The 13,117-nt window shown below is 31.3% G+C and overlaps 1 long non-coding RNA gene across 1 annotated transcript in view; it reads left to right on the forward strand.

The window, feature by feature from the left end:
* The window catches only part of LOC148956212 (uncharacterized), a 37,151-nt gene extending 26,161 nt beyond the window's left edge, over positions 1 to 10,990 (forward strand). The window contains exon 3 of the long non-coding RNA XR_016142229.1: positions 10,863 to 10,990. This is a non-coding gene — a long non-coding RNA (uncharacterized LOC148956212). The remainder of the gene's footprint in view (positions 1 to 10,862) is intronic.
* The last annotated feature ends 2,127 nt before the right edge of the window (positions 10,991 to 13,117 follow it).

Raw genomic sequence — 13,117 nt, forward strand, 5'->3', positions numbered from 1 at the left:
CATCCCTTTATTGGATACATTGGAAAAAGTTGACAAAATCTAAGGGTTAGTGAATAAATTTTTCTTAATCAACATGTTTTGTCAGATACTTTAGATAAAGTTTACAGAATCCAACTGTCAGATTGAATAGAGTTTTTTATCAACATTATTCTTAAGATACATCAAATAAAAATTACCAAATCTAAATTTCATAATGAATAAATGCTTTAACAACATCCTTCATCGGATATATGAGATAAAATTGACAAATTCTAAGTATCAGAGTGATGTAATTCTATATCAAAATCCTTTTCTGGGATACATAGGATAAAATTGACAAATTCTAAGTGTTAGAGTGAATAATTTTTTTTATCAACATCCTTTTCCAGATACATCGGATAAAATTGAAAAAATCTAAGTATTAGAGTGAATAAATTCAGTAACAACTTTCTTTGTCGGATATATCAGATATAATTGACAAAATCTAAGTATTAGAGTGAATTATTTTTTTTAACAACATTCTTTGCCAGATACATCGAATAAAATCGATAAAATATAAGTGTCAGAGTGAATAAATTTTTTTATCAACATCCTTTGTCGGATACATCAAATAAAATTGACAAAATCTAAATTTAAGATGAATAAATACTTTAACAACATCCTTTATCGGATATGTCGGATAAAATTGACAAAACCTAAGTATCAGAGTGAATAAATTCTATATCAACATTCTTTTCTCGAATACATAGGATACAATTGACAGAATATAAGTGGCAGAGTGAATAAATTTTTTTATCAACATCCTTTGTCAGATACATCAAATAAAATTGACAAAATCTAAATTTCAGAATGAATAAATTCATTATCAACATCCTTTATTGAATATGTCGGATAAAGTTGATAAAATCTAAGTGTTGGAGTGAATAATTTTTTTTATGAACATCTTTTTTCAGATACATCGGATAAAATTGACAGAATCTAAGTGTCAGAGTGAATAAATTTTTTATCAACATCCTTTGTCAGATGCATCAAATAAAATTGACAAAATCCAAATTTCAGAATGAATAAATGCTTTAACAACATCCTTTACCGGATATGTCGGATAAAATTGACAAAATCTAAGTATCAGAGTGACTAAATTCTATATCAACATCCTTTTCTCGGTTAAATAGGATAAAATTGACAAATTCTAAGTGTTAGAGTAAATACATTTTTTTATCAACATCCTTTGTCAGATACTTCAAATAAAATTGACAAAATCTAAATTTCAGAATAAATAAATTCTTTAACAACATCCTTTTGTGGATATGTCGGATAAAATTGACAAAATCTAAGTATCTGAGTGAATAATTTTTTTTATCAACATCATTTGCCAGATACATCGAATAAAATTGCTAAAATATAAGTGTCAGAGTGAATAATTTTTTTTGTCAACATCCTTTGTCAGAAACATCAAATAGAATTGACAAAATCTAAATTTCAGAATGAATAAATGCTTTATCAACATCCTTTGTTGGATATGTCGGATAAAATTGACAAAATCTATGTATCAGAGTGATTAAATTCTATATCAACATCCTTTTCTCGGATACATAGGATAAAATTGACAAAACCTAAGTGTCAGAGTGAATACATTTTTTTTATCAACATCCTTTGCCAGATACATCGGATAAAATTGACAAAATCTAAATTTCAAAATGAATAAATTCATTATCAACATCCTTTGTGGGATATGTCGGATAAAATTGACAAAATCTAAGTATCAGAGTGAATAATTTGTTTTTATCAACATCCTTTGTCTGATACATCGAATAAAATTGATAAAATATAAATGTCAGAGTGAATAAATTTTTTCTTATCAACATCCTTTGTCAGATAAATCAAATAAAATTGACATAATCGAAATTTCAGTATGAAAAGACATCCTTTGTCGGATTTGTCTGATACAGTTGACAGAACCTAAGTATCAGAGTCATTAAATTCTATATCAGCATCCCTTTCTCAGATACATAGGGTAAAATTGAACAAATCTAAGTAACAGAATGAATAAATTCATTATCAACATCCTTTATCGGATATGTCGGATAAAACTGACAGAATCTAAGTATCAGAGTGATTAAATTCCATATCAACATCCCTTTCTCGGATAGATGGGATAAAATTGACAAAATCTAAGAATCAGAGGGAATCAATTCTTTGTCAACATCCTTGAAATGCATTATCAACATCGTTTGTCGGTTATATCGGATAAAATTGACAAAATCTAAGTATCAGATTGACTAAATTCTATATCAACATCCCTTTCTCGAATACTTGGGATAAACTTGACAAAATCTAAGCATCAGAGTTATTAAATTCTATATCAACATCCCTTTCTCAGATACATGGGGTAAAATTGACAAAATCTAAGTATCAGAGTAAATAAATGCCTTATCAACATCCTTGAAATGCAATATTCAAAAAGTTGAGTTAATTTAGGTTCACTTAGAGTCGCCAGACATGCATTGGAATAAGCAAACACCCGCCCAGACACACAGGCAAAAAGAGTGAGATAGATAAAAACACATACAAATACGTAGATTTAGACACAAAAACCAAGAAAGACATGGAGTGTACCCCGTGCGGTGCGCGGGGTACAAATTAACTCAACTTTTTGAGTATTGCATTACAAGGATGTTGATAAAGCATTTATTCACTCTGATACTTAGATTTTGTCAATTTTATCCCATGTATCCGAGAAAGGGATGTTGATTTGGAATTTAATCACTCTGATACTTAGATTCTGTCAGTTTTATCCTACATATCCGACAAAGGATGTTGATAATGAATTTATTCACTCTGATACTTAGATTTTGTCAATTTTATCCCATCTATCTAAGAAAGGGATGTTGATATAGAATTTAATAACTCTGTTGCTTAGATTTTGTCAAGTTTATCCCAAGTATTCGAGAAAGGGATGTTGATATAGAATTTAATCAATCTGATGCTTAGATTCTGTCAGTTTTATCCGACATATCCGACAAAGGATTTTGATAATGAATTTATTCACTCTGATACTTATATTTTGTCAATTTTATCCCATGTATCCCAGAAAGGGATGTTGATATAGAATTTAATAACTCTGGTGCTTAGATTCTGTCAATTTTATCAAACATGTCCGACAAAGGATGTTGTTTCATACTGAAATTTAGATTATGTCAATTTTATTTGATGTATCTAACAAAGGATTTTGATGAGAAAAAATCTATTCACTCTGACACTTATATTTTATCAGTTTTATTCAAATTATTTGGCAAAGTTTTGTGTTAAAAAAAAATATTCATTCTGATACTTAGATTTAGTCAAGTTTGTCCGACATATCCGACAAAGGATGTTGATGATGACTTTATTCGTTCTGATATTCAGATTTTGTCAGTTTTATCCGATGTATCTGGCAAAGGATGTTGATCAAAAAAATATTCACTCTAACACTTAGAATTTGTCAATTTAATCCTATGTATCCGAGAAAAGGGTGTTGATATAGAATTTAGTCACTCTGATACTTGGATTTTGTCAATTTTATCCGTCATATCTGATAAAGGATGTTGTTAAAGCATTTATTCATTCTGAAATTTAGATTTTGTCAATTTTATTTGATGTATCTGACAAAGGATGTTGATAAAATAAATTATTCACTCTGACACTTATATTTTACCATTTTTATTCGATGTATATGGCAAAGGATGTTGATAAGAAAATTATTCACCCTGATACTTAGATTTTGTCAATTTTATCCGATGTATCTGGCAAAGGATGTTGATAAGAAAAAATTTATTCACTCTAACACTTAGAATTTGTCAATTTTATCCTATGTATCCAAGAAAAGGATGTTGATATATAATTTAGTCACTCTGATACTTAGATTTTGTCAATTTTATCCGACATATCCGATAAAGGATGTTGTTAAAGCATTTATTCATTCTGAAATATAGATTTTGTCAATTTTATTTGATGTATCTGACAAAAGATGTTGATAAAAAAAATTTATTCACTCTAACACTTTTGTCAACTTTTCCCATGTATCCCAGCAATGGATGTTGATATAGAATTTAATCACTCTTATACTTAGATTTTGTGAAATTGCTGTATTGTCTGTCTAGGAAGCAACTTCAATCGATAATGAATGTTAATAAAGAATTTGTTCAATTTTTTTTCATAATTTCCTTAATTAAATTTCTGTATTGTGTATACAAGAGGTGAATTCAAGAAAGTTCGTTACTTACTTACTTACCTACTTACAATTTTTTCATAATGACATCCAACATCGGATGTTGATAAAGAATTTATTCATTCTGAGTATTTTCGTGTTTTTTTTTCAGGCCATTCGTGCTATACCTTAAACGCATTCAGATATTTCTTTAATAAAAAAAAATTTTCCGACATATCCGACAAATGATGTTGATAAAGCATTTATTCATTCTGATACTTACATTTTGTCAATTTTATCCGATGTATATGACAGAGGATGTTGATAAAGAAAAATTATTCACTCTAACACCTAGATTTTCTCAGTCTTATTTGATGTATCTGATAAAAAATTTCGAGAAAAAAAATAATTCACTCTGACACTTAGATTTTGTCAATTTTTTCCGAAATGTCAATTTTAACTGACATATCCGACAAATGAGGTTGATAATGCATTTATTCACTCTGGTACTTAGATTTTGTCACTTTTATCTGATATATTCGACAAAGGATGCTGATAAAGCATTTATTCACTCTGATACTTAGATTTTGTCAATTATATTCGATGTATCTGACAATAGATGTTGATATAAAAAAATTTATTCACTGACACTTAGATTTTTTCAATTTTATTTGATGTATCTGGCAAAGGATGTTGATATAGAATTTAGTCACTCTGGTACTTAGATCTTGTCAATTTGATCTGACATATCCGATAAAGGATGTTTCTAATGAAATTATTCATTCTTAAGTATATATTTCTTCAATTCTTTTTTATGCATCTGTCAAAGGATGTTGATAAAAAAAATGTATTCACTCTAACAAATATCTTCTATGAATTTTATTTGATGTTTCTGGCAATGAATGTTGATAAAAAAATTATTCACTCTGATACTTAGATTTTGTCAATTTTATCCGACAAAGGATGTTGATAATGAATTTATTCATTCTGAAATATAGATTTTGTCAATTTTATTTGATGTATCTGACAAAGGATGTTGATAAAAAAAATTTATTCACTCTAACACTTTGAATTTGTCAATTTTATCCTATGTATCCGAGAAAAAGATGTTGATATAGAATTTAGTCACTCTGATACTTAGATTTTGTCAATTTTATCCGACATATCCGGTAAAGGATGTTGTTAAAGCATTTATTCATTCTGAAATTTAGATTTTGTTAATTTTATTTGATGTATCGGACAAAGGATGTTGATAAAAAAAATTATTCACTCTGACAATTAGATTCTGTCAATTTTATCCAATGTATCTGACAGAAGATGTTGATAAAAAAAAAATTTATTCACTCCAACACTTAGATGTTGTCAACTTTATCCGACATATCCGATAAAGGATGTTGATAATGAATTTATTCATTCTGAAACTTAGATTTTGTCAATTTTATTTGACGTATCTGACAAAGGATGTTGATAAAAAAAAATTATTCACTCTGACACTTAGATTCTTTCAATTTTATCCTATGTACCCGAGAAAAAGATGTTGATATACAATTTAATCACACTGATACTTAGATTTTGTCAATTTTATCCGACATATCTGATAAAGGATGTTGTTAAAGCATTTATTCATCTGAAATTTAGATCCTGTCAATTTTATTCGATGTATCTGACAAAGGATGTTGATAAAAAAATTATTCCCCCTGATACTTAGATTTTGTCAATTTTATCCGATGTATCTGGCAAAGGATGTTGATAAGAAAAAATTTATTCACTCTAACACTTAGAATTTGTTAGCTTTTTCCTGTATATCCAATAAATGGATGTTGACATAAAATTTAATCCCTCTCATACTTAGATTTTGTAAAGTTGATGTAATGTCTGTTTAGGAAGTGACTTCATCGATAATGAATTTTAATAAGGAGTTTGATCAACTTAATTTTTCAGAACTTCCTAAATTAAATTTCTGTATTGTGTATCCAAGAGGTGAATTCAAGAAAGTTCGTTACTTACTTACTTACCTACTTACAATTTTTTCATAATGACATCCAACAACGGATGTTGATAAAGAATTTATTCATTCTGAGTATTTTCGTGTTTTTGGCAAGACATTCGTACTATACCTTAAACGCATTCAGATATTTCATTGATAAAAAAAATTTGTCCAACATATCCGACAAATGATGTTGATAAAGCATTTATTCAGTCTGATACTTACATTTTGTCAATTTTATCAGATGTATCTGACAGATGATGTTGATAAAAAAATCATTCACTCTAACACTTAGATTTTGTCTATTATATTTGATGTATCTGACAAAAGGTGTTGAGAAAAAAAATAATTCACTCTGACACTTAGATTTTGTCAATTTTTTCCGAAATGTCAATTTTAACTGACATATCTGACAAATGATGTTGATAATGCATTTATTCACTCCGGTACTTAGATTTTGTCACTTTTATCTAATATATTCGACGAAGGATGCTGATATAGCATTTAATCAATCCGATACTTAGATTTTGTCAATTTTATCCCATGTATTCGAGAAAGGGTTGTTAATATAGAATTTAATCAAACTGATACTTATTTTTTTTAAATTTTATCCGATATACCCGACAAATGATGGTGATAATGCATTTAGAGGATGTTGATAAAGCATTTATTCACTCTGATACTTAGATTTTATCAATTTTATCCCATATATCCGAGAAAGGGATGTTGATATAGAATTTAATTCCTCTGATGCTTAGAACTTATCCGAGATATCCAACAAAGGTTGCTGATAAAGCATTTAATCACTCTGATACTTAGATTTTATCAATTTTATCCGATGTATCTGACAGATGATGCTGTAAAAAAAATTATTCATTCAAACCCTTAGATTTTGTCAACTTTATTCGATGTATCTTACAGAGTGTATTGATAAAAAAATTATTCATTCCACCTCCATATTACTCGATTAGTAAGGTTATTATGAGATATTTAACAAATGTCATTGATCATTCATTTATTTATTTCAATGCTTTTATTTTGTCTCGAATAACCGGTTTATTCAACAAAGAATGCTGATTAATAATTTTTTCACTCCGATAATTAGATTTGTCAATTATATTCGATGTATCTGACAATAGATGTTGATAAAAAAATTTATTCACTCTGACGCTTAGATTTTTTCAGTTTTATCCCATGTATTCGAGAAAGGGTTGTTGATATAGAATTTAATCAATCAGATACTTAGATTTTGTCAATTTTATCCCATGTAATAGAATTTAATCAAACTGATACTTACAGTTTTTCAATTTTTTTTAACATACCCTACAATTGATGTTGATAGTGCATTTAGAGGATGTTTATAAAGCATTTATTCATTGTGATACCTAGATTTTATCAATTTTATCCCACATATCTGGGAAAGGCATGTTGATATAGAATTTAATCACTCTGATACTTATATTTTATCCGAGATATCCAACAAGGGATGCTGATAAAGCATTTAATCACTCTGATTCTTAGATTTTGTCAATTTTATCCGTCATATCCGACAAATGATGTTGATAAAGCATTTATTCAATGTGATACTTAGATTTTGTCAATTTTATCCAGCAGATCTGACAAAGGATCCACATTTTGAATCTGCTCCATAAAATAGTTTACCATTTTCTCTTTTGATATTGTAGTTATTGTCTTCTCTTAGTTCGTAATCAGTAGAATAATCATTATTCCATTTTGAGTCATGCACAATTTTTACTGGTGTGTCATCGATGTCATTTTAAGATACGTAAAAAAAGTTGAATAATTTCGAAGTCCAAAAAAATTTTTACTCCAATAAAAAAAAGTGCTACTACAAACATTATTTTTCTAATAGTAAAGGTCATAACTAACATGTCTATACCATTCTCATTTTGAGTTTGGAAAATATTAAATGTGATTTTATTTTTAAGTATGTTTCATCTCATTCGAAGACATGTAAAAAAAAAGTTGAAAAAAATATATCATGTTAAAAAAAATAATAAAAAAAGTTAAAAAAAAATTCAAAAAAAAAGTGGGAGGAGGGGGCCAAAAAGTTGGAGGGGAGGGGGCGCCCTTTGAGTTTGGGGATAGGGGACCTTTGGGGGGTTGAGGTCTCTAGTGGTTAGGGTCGTTGGTGCTTATGATCCTTGATGGTTCGTACTCACACACACCATACTACTTGATTTTGCAAGGATTTCTAAGGTTTGTTCTGAATTTCATTATTAAAATTATTTTCTTGCTATCTACATCTCTCTGAGCATCAAATTTTTTGTATACTATAACGTTAAATTCTATTTTAAATTGACAACACTGTTCAAACACCACTTGTGTATTATACAGAACACATCGAAGAAGTAAAGCTAGGTCAAGTCATAAGTCCATTTTATCATCGTTAACCATTTCCATAGATTGATGTTGTTCCAAATTTATAATAAATAAGCTATGAGTTAACAACCTCGAGGGGTTACCTTAACTGATAATCACCAATTCGCAAATTCGCAAACCCTTTTTTTGCAATTAGAGTTAGCTTTAGCAGCGACACATTCCTAACAAACTAGCCTTGACTAAAGGCAATTGTCCAATGATCAGTTTAATCCTTTTTTTTTCTCCACCTTCATACGATCCAATTCGCAAATGCTATCTAGCTCTGTTTTTCCCCTATTATTCAATTAATATCGTTCGTTTAGTCCAATTCGCAAATGCTATACCTGTTTTTCTCCACCTTCATACGATCCAATTCGCAAATGTTATCTAGCTCTCTTTTTTCCCTATTATTCAAATAAGATCGTTCGCACAGTCCAATTCGCGAATCCCTTATCCCTTTTTGAAAATGTCAATCAAATAATTCTGATAGTAGCATCCAATTTTTTAATTAGCAACGACGCATTAATAACAAACTACTCTCGAGTTAAGGCAATTGTCCAAAAAATCAGAAAAACAGTCTGATAGCACATACTTCAAAGAAATGGAACAGGTGTCTGTAAAGGTTTGTTCGCCTTTTGCAATGTGCACGTCAAACTGTAGTGTATACCATGTGAGGGAGTACTGACTCTTTGAAAAGGTGTAGAGCATCAACCAAATAGTATGGGAATTCCTAAGGCCTCAAGCAAAGTATAAGGCCATGTGAGAGGATACTCACTCTCTTTGAAAAGGTGTAAAGCATCAAGCAAATAGTATGGGAAGGAACATAAACCCTTAGAATAGCATAGGAAGGAACATAAACCCTTAGATTAGCATAGGAAGGAACATAAACCCTTAGAATAGCATAGGAAGGAACATAAACCCTTAGAATAGCATAGGAAGGAACATAAACCCTTAGAATAGTCTAGGAAGGAACATAAACCTGTTGAATAGCATAGGAAGGAATATAAACCCTTAGAATAGCATAGGATGGAACATAAACCCTTAGAATAGCATAGGAAGGAACATAAACCCTTGTTATAGCATAGGAAGGAACATAAACCCTTAGAATAGCATAGGAAGGAACATAAACCCTTAGAATAGCATAGGAAGGAACATAAACCCTTAGAATAGTATAGGAAGGAACATAAACCTGTTGAATAGCATAGTAAGGAATATAAACCTATAGAATAGCATTTGATGGAGCAAAACCACTTAGAATAGCATAGGAAGGAACAAATACACTTTTAATAGCATAGAAAGGAATATAAATCCTTAGAAAATCATAGGAAGGACCATAAACTCTCAGAATAGCCTAGGAAGGAACAAAAAACCTTAGAAAAACATTGGAAGGAACATAAACCCTTAGAATCCATACTTAGCCCACTACTTAGGGGATCCCAATGTATTATAAAAACGTGTTGCTTCCCCTCTAATTACTGCCCTAAAAGGGCTACATAAGTAGCAAAAAAATTTTCCACCCAACGTGTGGAATATCCCACAGTCCCAGTGTTAACCCTTATTTTACCCTGCCATGATAACTCAACAGCCCAGAATCACAAAATAAAATCTAAAATAAAAATTTTAAAATAAATGCTATAGGATATATTTTAACCGCATATTCTGGCTATATCTTAAAATTTCGGTAGAATATTCCAAAATTCCTTCTTATCTTCTAATTGTATTCGTCATTCTTTCTCTTTGACTGGGGGGGGGGATAAGCCTTGCCCCAAAAATCCATCATCAAATGGGCAAAGAGCTAAAAGTAATGCGAGTAATGTAATGTAAAGACTATGTAATGCGATGCTACCTAGAAAAGACCGCAAAATCCGAACAACGGGGATTATGATTTGTTTCATCTTTTGAGGCAACCCTCAGTCATAAATCCCGTTTTTTTTTAATATTTCTTGTGGTTTTACTGCTTATGACTTATTTCTATTCCTCTCAACCCCCTCACCAGCCTCACCCTCACCCCATTTTAATTTATCAGATGTAGTCTGAGTATCTTTATTACGTATTTATTTTGAATATTGGTTAAATGCTGCCTTAATTTTGCTAATTTTCATACTTGTTTCAGTCTTTGCTGCCATTCCTTTTTTTTGCCAAACGTTAAGTTTTGCGTTTTACATTTTACGGTTTACGTAGATTATAAAACTAAAATTCGTTAAGTTTTCCATGTATCTTTGGATATGTCAGAAAAGGGCAACTTTTGTTTTTTAATGTCGTGATTCTTGAAGTTACTTTGCGAAGAAATTGTATTACGTCATTTTTATTAGTGCTTGTTTATTTCAGGATATGTGTAATTGAATCATCAACATTCTGAATCATGTCATCTGCCAGTTTGAAGAACGGCCCCGCAATACCCGAATCTCAGACCCTCCCAGCATCTTTCCGGAGGAGCGGTTATTTAAAAACTCCTGACCAAGAAATCAAAGGAGGGTATGTCGTTTGAGTTTGTAGTCATTGCTTTTCTTGACTTGCTACAAAAAATACAATTGTACCGGCACATTGGGGGGGGGGGGGGTTTAAATTAATCCATAATTCTAAGCAAAGTTTTGAAAAGGATATATAAAATTGATGAAAGGCATAAGGCTGGAGCCTGAAATTCTTTCAATATTAGCCCTTACCCCCCCCCCCTCCCTAAAAAAATTGGACTTGATATGCTTCTAAAGATATGGACCAAAGAGAGTGGGGAGTTTTGAGTGTGGGACAAAGCATATTTCAACGTGAATGAAGCCTAGTTGATAATTTCCATAGATTCAATCATCTGCTATCAATTCCATGAATAATGATGCTTCATAATTAGGCTGAGAGTTGCCCTTTAATTATGAATTTCATATTTCTCTAAACGGATCTTTAAGTCAGTATTGTTTGTAGTCATTGGAGGGGGAGGTGTTTATAGGCTAAATAACTACAAAAAATATTTTTATTTAAATTCCCCACAAAGTTATTCGTGTACGAAGTTTCCCTACAATGACATATCAGTAGGGAAAGGGGTACCAGCCCCACGGGGAACGCGTGCTGCCATCTACAATTTAGTATAACACCAAGCCTACATAATTTATTCAAGGATTATCGATCGAGTTTAATGGGGTCAAGGTCGATTTATTTGTTGTTGTTGTTTCTAGGTGTAATGACTCAGGGGCGAAGTTTGCACATGCGCACTAAGGGGAAGAGATGTATTGATCGACTCGAAGGGGAAGTGGATTTCTGAGAAATTGATTACATAATCGAGGGGAGAGAATTTCTGAGAAATTGATTGCATAATTGACTAGGACAAGAGGGGAACGAGAATGACGCAACATGTTCACTGAATACGAGCAAGAAAATGTTATTGATCAAGGGACTTGGAAATTACATCACTTGATTTCTAGGAATTATGCAGGACTCTAAAGAGATATAAATTATATTTTAATAGGGCCTCATTTTCTTTAGGCTTAGCGATAAATGGTCTTTAGTGACAGAGATAAATTGATATTTTATTTTTTAAATATGGCTTCTCTGATCTTTAGTGACAGAAATAAATTAATATTTTATCGAAACCTATCGAAAAACTATCGAAAAGCCCCCAAATGCCCCCCCCAAACCCCGGGCCCCCAAAGGTCCCCCGGGTCCCCAAAGGCCCCCCGGGTCCCCAAAGACCCCCGGGTCCCCAAAGGCCCCGGGCCCCTCTTCCTCCTTCCCATTTTTGATTTTTTAAAAAGTTTTTTCGGACTGAATTTTTTTTAGACTTAGAAATTTTCCAACATTTTTCCGCTTTTTCTTTAACCCATTGGCATAATGTCTAAAGTGCCTGTCTTTCTCTGTTTGTGTGTCTGATTCTATTTGTTTGCATGTCTGGGCTGGTGTTCGCAAGTCCAAGAATTTGTCTTTGTTGGTTTGAATGTCTAAAGTGTCTGTCTTTCTCTGTTTGTGTGTTTGATTCTATTTGTTTGCATATCTGGGTTGGTGTTTGCAAGTCCAAGTATTTGTCATTATCGGTTTGAATGTCTAAAGTGTCTGTCTTTCTCTGTTTGTGTGTGTGATTTTATTTGTTTGAATGTCTGGGTTGGTGTTTGCAAGTCCAAGAATCTGTCTTTGTTGGTTTGAATATCTAAAGTCTTTTTTTTCTCTGTTTGTGTGCCAGATTCTACTTTTCGTCATATCGGAGTTGGAGTTTGCAAGTTTAAGAATTAGTCGTTTTGGAATCGGATGTAAAAAATGTCTTTCTTTCTCTGTTTGTGTGTCTGATTTTAAATCTGTCAATGTCTGAGGTTGTGTTTAATAATCCATAAGTTTGTCTTTGTTGGTTTGGATCTCTAAAGTGTATGTGTTTCTCTGTTTGTGTGTGTGATTCTATTTGTTTGAATGTCTGGGTTGGTGTTTGCAAGTCCAAGAATTTGTCATTGTTGGTTTGAATGTCTAAAGTGTCTGTCTTTCTCTTTTTGTGTTTCTGATTCTATTTGTTTGCATGTCTGGATTGGTGTTTGCAAGTCCAAGAATTTGTCTTTGTTGGTTTGAATATCTAAAGTGTCTGTCTTTCTCTGTTTGTGTGTTTGATTCTATTT

This window comes from Artemia sp. Qi Xiang Cuo, chromosome 1, assembly GCF_049724085.1.
Source record: "Artemia sp. Qi Xiang Cuo chromosome 1, ASM4972408v1, whole genome shotgun sequence".
NCBI classification, from domain to species: domain Eukaryota; kingdom Metazoa; phylum Arthropoda; class Branchiopoda; order Anostraca; family Artemiidae; genus Artemia; species Artemia sp. Qi Xiang Cuo.